An 8,273-nucleotide genomic window follows, 5' to 3' on the forward strand; every position below is an offset into this window, starting at 1 on the left:
ATAGCCACTTTTCATTGGCCCGATTCCAGTCGAATTAGACTAGCAATTCACCAAAACTAATAAACCCGAAGTTATCATGAAATCAAAATCCACTTTTCATTCGTTCAATTCCAATCGAATTAGACTAGAAATTTGCCAGAAACAAACAAACCTGATAATATTGAGAAATCAAAAGACACTTTTCATTGGCTCGATTCCAATCGAATTAGACTAGTAATTCAGTAAAAATAAACAAACTTTAAGTTATCGTCAAATCAAAGCCCACTTTTCATTCGTTCGATTCCAATCGAATTTGACTAGAAATTTGCCAAAAATGAACAAACCCGAAGTTATCAAGAAATCAAAAGCCACTTTTCATTGGCTCAATTCCAATCGAATTAGACTTGCAATTCGGTAAAAACGAACAAAGTTGAAGTTATAATGAAATCAAAACCCACTTTTCAATCGTTCGATTCTAATCGAATTAGATTAGCAATTTGCCAAAAATGAACAAACCCAAAGTAATCAAGAAATCAAAAGCCACTTTTCATTAGCACGATTGCAATCGAATTAAACTAGCAATTTGTTAAAAATGAACAAACCCGGAGTTATCTTCAAATCAAAAATCACTTTTCATTGGCTCGATTGCAATTGGATTTGACTAGCAATTTGCCAAAAATGAACAAACCAGAAGTTATCTTGAAATCAACAACCACTTATCATTGGCAAATTCCAATCGAATTACTCTGGCAATTCGCCAAAAATGAACAAACCCGAAGTTATCATGAAATCAATAGCCGCTTCTCATTGGCTCGATTCCAATTGAATTAGACTAGCAATATGCTAAAATGAACAAACCCGAAGTTATCATGAAATCCAAACCCACCTCTTATTCGTTCGATTCCAATCGAATTAGACTAGAAATTTGCAAAAAATGAAAGAACCCGCAGTTATCAAGAAATCAAAAGCAACTTTTGATTGGCTCGATTCCAATTGAATTAGACTAGCAATTCGCAAAAAATGAACGAACCCGAAGTTATCATGAAATGAAAAGCAACTTTTCATTGGCTCGATTAGAATCGAATTAGACTAGCAGTTCGCCAAAACGAACAAACCCAAAGTTAGCACGAAAACAAAAACCACTTTTCATTGGCATAATTCCAATGGAATTAGGCTAGCAATTTTCAAAAAACCAACAAACAAGAAGTTGTCATGAAATCCAAACCACTTCTCATTAGCTCGATTCAAATCGAGTTAGACTAGCAATTCGCTAAAAATGAACAAACCCGAAGTTATCTTGAAATCAAAAGCCACTTTTCATTGCCTCGATTCATATCGACTTAGACTAGCAATTCGGCAAAACGAAAAACCCCGAAGTTAACATGAAATTAAAACCCACTTTTCATTCGTTCGATTCCAGTCGAATTAGACAAGAAATTTGCCAAAAACGAACAAACCCGAAGTTATCAAGAAATCAAAAGCTACATTTCATTGGCTCGATTCCAATCGAATTAGAATAGCAATTCGCTAAAACGGATAAACCCGAAGTTATCATGAAATCAAAACCCACTTTTCATTAGTTCGATTCTAATCGAATTAGACTAGAAATTTGCCAAAAATGAACAAATGCAAAGTTATCTAGAAATCAAAAGCCAGTTTCCATTGGCTCGATTCCAATCGAATTAGACTAGCAATTCGGTAAAAATGAACAAACTTGAAGTTATAATGAAATCAAAACTCAATTTTCATTGGCTTGATTCCAGTTGAACTAGACTAGCAATTCGGTAATAACGAACAAACTTGCCACCTTTCATTCGTTCGATTCCGATCGAATTAGACTAGCAATTTGCCAAAAATGAACAAACCCGAAGTTATCATGAAATCAAAAGCCACTTTTCATTGGCTCAATTCCAATCGAATTAGACTAGCAATTCGCCAAAAATGAACAAACCCGAATTTATCATGCAATCAAAAGCCACTTTTCATTGGCTCGATTCCAATCGAATTAGACTAGGAATTTGCCAAAACGGATAAACCCGAAGTTATCATGAAATCAAAACCCACTTTTCAGTCCTTCGATTACAATCGAATTAGACTAGAAATTTTCAAGAAATGAACAAACCCGAAGTTATCGTGAAATCAAACGCCACTTTTCACTGGCCTCATTGGTTCGATTCCAATAGAATTAGCCTAGCAATTCGTCAAAAATGAACAAACCTGAAGTTACCATGAAATCAAAAGCCACTTTTCATTGGCTCGATTCCAATCGAATTAGGCTAGCAATTCGCCAAAACGAACAAAGCCTAAGTTAACATGAAATCAAAACCCACTTTTCATTCATTCGATTCCAATCGAATTAGACTTGAAATTTGCCAGAAACGAATAAACCCGAAGTTATCGAGAAATCAATAGCCACTTTTCTTTGGCGCGATTCCAATCGAATTAGACTGCAATTCGGTAAAAACGTGCAAACTTGAAGTTATCATGAAATCAAAACCCACTTTTCATTCGTTCGATTCCAATCGAATTAGACTAGAAATTTGCCAAAAATGAACAAACCCAAAATTTTCAAGAAATCAAAAGCCACATTTCATTGGCTCGATTCCAATCGAATTAGACTTTCAATTCGGTAAAAATGAACAAAGTCAAAGTTATCATGAAATCAAAACACACTTTTCATTCGTTCGATTTCAATCGAATTAGACTAGTAATTTGCCAAAAAATCAAAAGCCACTTTTCATAGGCTCAATTGTAATCGAATTAACTAGCAATTCACCAAAAACGAACAAACACGAAGTTTTCATGTAATCAAAAACCACTTTTCATTGGCTCAATTCCAATCAAATTAGACTAGCAATTCCCCAAAAATGAAGAAACCCGAAGTTATCTTGAAATCAACAGCCACTTATCATTGATTCGATTCCAATCGAATTTGTCACACCCCCAAATAAATATTGATATCTATACACATAGAATTTTACATATATTTTTTTTTGGGTTTGTTAACTTCTAATCACCTGTGACACGATCATATAATATATCGAAACCCAAAATCATATCGCCATAATCCAACATATATATTCAGAGCTTATAAACATGTCTACAGGCCATTTCAAAAGTACACTATATAGGATTCCAAAATATAACCCAACAGATGGCAGCCTACAAAATAACCCTACAGGTCGTCGTCCATGTAGATCGAACTCTGGAATCCTGTAGGAGCTCCACAGCTAGCCATGCTCTCTATGTAGTTCCATGTTCACCTACAATGCAAGAACTACATAAGCCAATGCTTAGTAAGCAAAATCATGCATGTCCTGAACATGAGTAATAACAACATATGACACCATGCCATTTACTTTAAATATCACGATAAAAATATCATATTTCAATATTCGTCAAAGTCAACTAGAAATCATTTCACTTGAAATCTTTCATTTCATTGGGCCCTTGACCCACCTACTATGCACCAGATAGAGGTCTGCATAATATCAATATTAATAATCAAGTGGCCAATATGAAATCGACACCGGCGAGTGGACCATCCTCTCTTGACCACTAGAGGCCCATCCCCTAACTATCCCTATGATCACTCAAGAAGTCTCCCACCCGACAGTGCCAATAATCATAACAATGGCATAGTCGAGTGGTCCGCCCTTCCGTGATCACCAAAGGCCCATCCCCTAGCTACCTTTGCAATCACCCAGGAAGTAACACCCACAATGCCAAACATACCACATAAACATGCCTTACATGCCTCGGTGCCCTAGTAGTGGTCAATAAAACATTTATAATGAAACTCACTTTGAAATCATGTTTTGCATGCAGGATTTTCAACCATGTCACATGTCGTGCATGCATATGTAAATGCTCATGAATGACATGCTTAATGGAAGTTGTTGTCAATGTATTTTGCAACCGAATACTCAATGATCATAATCATCATATAGGGTACAACGAGCTTTCTTATCAAAGTATGAAAATATCCTAACATCACTATACCACAAATGCTAAGTTCTTGCATCGTAGTTGCAAAATGGATTTTTACTTACCTTTCGCCTTTATGTGTGTAAGCTCCTATGGAGTGTGTATCAATTCCCTTTTCCGCTCAACGTCAAAAAGTCGCCTGTATTGTCATCTAATACTAAATACAATCCTCCATTTAATAATCTTAACACACACAATCCCAAAATACGTCCATTCACGCCAAAACAATTTAGACAAAATCATTATTTCAAGTTACCGATGGCATTACAAACCAATCCCATAAGTCTCGCTATCTCTCGAGTCCAATTATGAACGTCAACGTCATCCAATTGTTTTCGACAACCTAGTATTCCTTAGGATATATTTTCTAGGCCCAAGCGTTCATTAGGGGACATCTAAATGTTGAAATCACATTAAATACCCAAATGGACAGAATCTGTTTTCTAGGTTTCCATCACCGTCCAGTCATTTTTCAAATTCTTTTTCATGTCCTTAACTACATTTAACGGTTCCCAAACTTTTAACACACACCTATAACAGATATGTGAAGATAATAAGATCATAACATTGTGACAAATGAAGTGTTTGGAGCTTCAAAAACAGTCCATTTTCCACTACACAAAATCAGGCAGTTTTTCCTTTTGACTGTTTTCGGTTTCCATTTTATTATTATGATACCAACAGAATTCTAGGCCATTAAAATCATTTATACACTCCCTACTTACATATAAAAACGTTCATATTGACATATATAAGTTAAACACTAAGTATCATCCCAAAATCAAGGTATAAATCACTCAATCCAGCAATTCCTCATCTCTGTCCAGATTACTTTCTTTCAAATTCTTGCAATTAATTACCCCTATTTATGCATTATAACATCATTAAAAACACTCCAACTTTATTACAAACTAGTTCAGATGTTTAAGAAATCATAAACCCCTTAAGAAATAATAGAAACAAACCTCAAAACTGTGGAGTAACAAAGCTGTTCAGAAATTCCAGCTTCTTGTTTCTATTTCTCTTTGACTGTTTCACCCTCTTTCCACTTGGAATCACTTAGGGACGAGTTAAGGGAGTTAATATATTATCTAGGAGGTAAATGAGTGGTCTTTAAATGGTTGAAGTCGTGCATATTACTTAAGGATTAAGAATATCATGGGCTGCAGCCACCTCAAGCAATCAAGGTGAGTCACTAAGCAGGAGCTGTCATCTTGGCTGCAATACTTGACTTTTCTACCATTATTTTTGTGTCCATTTATGATATTTAAGATATATATTCATCCTATATTAAGTCCTTGGGGATTAGACACGAAATTTATGCCTTAAGGTTGAAGCAATTATATATTAACGTGAAAAGTCCCCTAGGATGAGCTGTCCAAGTAGGAGGTGGCTTCTTGCAGCCAACTTTGACTTCTCCCTTGCACCACATGGAGCCATATGTGACTTAGAAGAGTTGTAAATATGTTGTGTAAAGTTCTAAGGACTTATAGGACGTGTTGGAGGCTTTGAAGGAATTAGAGGTTAAAGTGGCAAGTCGTCACATGTTAAGTAGGTGTTGTCTCCTTTGATTAAATTCTGATTTTACATCTATCCTTGTAGGTATAAATCAAGTGTCATTCGTTTATTTTGATGTGCTTACAATCTATTTCACTTGCATTAGGATCCCAAAGTACTTTATAGATCTAATTCCTCAGCTGTTCATTTAATTTCTTACCCGATTCTCAACCGATTTCAACAATTCGCACCTCAATATTTATAATGTCGTATAAGACATATATTATTACGTTGTGATAATGTCACTTCATCCCTCATGTCCCAAATATGTGAATTACCTATCTAGGGTTTAAGGTGACCTCGATTAGCCGAATGGAAAGCTTGAACCTTCGTTGATACAAATTTTCAGCCTTTCAAATATTACATTACTTACCAAGCCGATCCCCAACATTTAGTTAATCTAACTTTCTATCATAGCTCAATATAAAATTCACCACCTAAATCAAAGAGTCGAAGGTTATCATCATGTAAAGATTTTAAAGCCTTGATGATCAAATGCATCATTTTAAGAGAAGGCAATCAGGAAATTGATACAAATGACAATGTAATTAGCATGAAATGCATGAATCATACTGGCCAAATGTGGAACGTAAAGTTCGGGGTACTACAGAATTACACTAGTAATTCGCCAAAAATGAACAAACCCGTAGTTATCATGAAAACAACAGCCACTTTTCATTGGCTTGATTCCAATCGAATTAGACTAGCAATACGCCAAAATGAACAAACCCGAAGTTATCATGAAATCCGAACCCACTTCTCATTCGTTCGATTCCAATCGAATTCAGCCACAAATTTGCCAGAAACGAACAAACCCGAGGTTATCGAGAAATCAAAAGCCACTTTTCATTGGCACGATTCCAATCGAATTAGACTAGCAATACGCCAAAATGAACAAACTCGAAGCTATCGTGAAATCCGAACCCACTTCTCATTCGTTCGATTCCAATCGAATTCGACTACAAATTTGCCAGAAACGAACAAACCCGAGGTTATCGAGAAATCAAAAGCCACTTTTCATTGGCTCGATTCCAATCGAGTTAGACAAGCAATTCGGTAAAAACGAACAAACTCGAAGCTATCGTGAAATCAAAACCCAATTTTCATTGGCTCAATTCCAATAGACTTAGATTGACAATTCGAGAAAAACGAACAAACTCGAAGATATCATGAAATCAAAACCCATCTTTCATTCGTTCGATTCCAATCGAATTAGACAGAAAATTTGCCAAAAATGAACAAACCCGAAGTTATCATGAAATCAAAAGCAACTTTTTATTAGCTCGAGTCCAATCGAATTAGACTTGCAATTCAGTATAAATGAACAAACTCAAAATTATCGTGAAATCAAAGCCCACTTTTCATTCGTTCGATTCCAATCGAATTAGAATGGCAATTTGGCAAAAATGAACAAACCCGAAGTTATCATGAAATCAAAAGCCACTTTTCATTGGCTTGATTCCAATCGAATTAGAGTAGCAATTCGCCAAAAATGAACAAACCCGAAGTTATCATGAAATCAATAGCCACTGTTCATTGGCTCAATTCCAATTGAATTAGATTTGCAATTCTCCAAATGGATAAACCCAAAGTTATCATGAAATCAAAACCCACTCTTCATTGTAATACCCCGAACTTCACGTTCTACATTTGGCCAATATGATTCATGCATTTCATGCTAATTACATTGTCATTTGTATCAATTTCCTGATTGCCTTCTCTTAAAATGATGCATTTGATCATCAAGGCTTTAAAATCTTTACATGATGATAACCTTCGACTCTTCGATTTAGGTGGTGAATTTTATATTGAGCTATGATAGAAAGTTAGATTAACTAAATGTTGGGGATCGGCTTGGTAAGTAATGTAATATTTGAAAGGCTGAAAATTTGTATCAACGAAGGTTCAAGCTTTCCATTCGGCTAATCGAGGTCACCTTAAACCCTAGATAGGTAATTCACATATTTGGGACATGAGGGATGAAGTGACATTATCACAACGTAATAATATATGTCTTATATGACATTATAAATATTGAGGTGCGAATTGTTGAAATCGGTTGAGAATTGGGTAAGAAATTAAATGAACGGTTGAGGAATTAGTTCTATGAAATACTTTGGGATCATAGGACAAGCGAAATGGATTGTAAACATGTCAAAATAAGCCGATGATACTTGGTTTGTGCCTGCAAAGATAGATATAAAATCAGATTTTGCTACAAGTGACCACCTCATGCTTGAACACCTCGCGCTTGGGATGTTTGTCATTTTAGCACTCAATTCCTTCAACCTTAAGCCTCCAACACGTCCTATAAGTCCTTGGAACTTTACACAAGATATTTATAACTCTTCTAAATCACATATGGCTCCATGTGGTGCAAGGGAGAAGTCAAAGTTGGCTGCAAGAAGCCACCTCCTACTTGGACAGCTCATGCTAGGGGACTTTTCACTTTAATATATAATTGCTTCAACCTTAAGGCATAAATTTCGTGTCTAATCTCTAAGGACTTAATATAGGCTGAATATATATCTTAAATATCATAAATGGACACAAAAATAATGGTAGAAAAGTCAAGTATTGCAGCCAAGATGACAGCTCCTACTTAGTGACTCACCTTGATTGCTTGAGGTGGCTGCAGCCCATGATATTCTTAATTCTTAAGTAATATGCACGACTTCAACTATTTAAAGACCACTCATTTACCTCCTAGATAATATATTAACTCCCTGAACTCGTCCCTAAGTGATTCC

The 8,273-nt window shown here is 35.7% G+C and overlaps 1 long non-coding RNA gene across 1 annotated transcript; it reads right to left on the reverse strand.

Moving 5' to 3' along the window:
• Positions 1 to 3,204: 3,204 nt before the first annotated feature.
• LOC111385888 lies at positions 3,205 to 4,950 on the reverse strand. The gene is made up of 3 exons (XR_002701128.1): positions 4,932 to 4,950; positions 4,032 to 4,105; positions 3,205 to 3,242 (listed from the first exon to the last, which is right to left on the reverse strand). It is a non-coding gene; the product is annotated as an uncharacterized LOC111385888 (long non-coding RNA).
• Positions 4,951 to 8,273: the final 3,323 nt, after the last annotated feature.

The sequence above is a fragment of the Olea europaea genome, unplaced genomic scaffold (genome assembly GCF_002742605.1).
Source record: "Olea europaea var. sylvestris unplaced genomic scaffold, O_europaea_v1 scaffold333, whole genome shotgun sequence".
NCBI classification, from domain to species: domain Eukaryota; kingdom Viridiplantae; phylum Streptophyta; class Magnoliopsida; order Lamiales; family Oleaceae; genus Olea; species Olea europaea.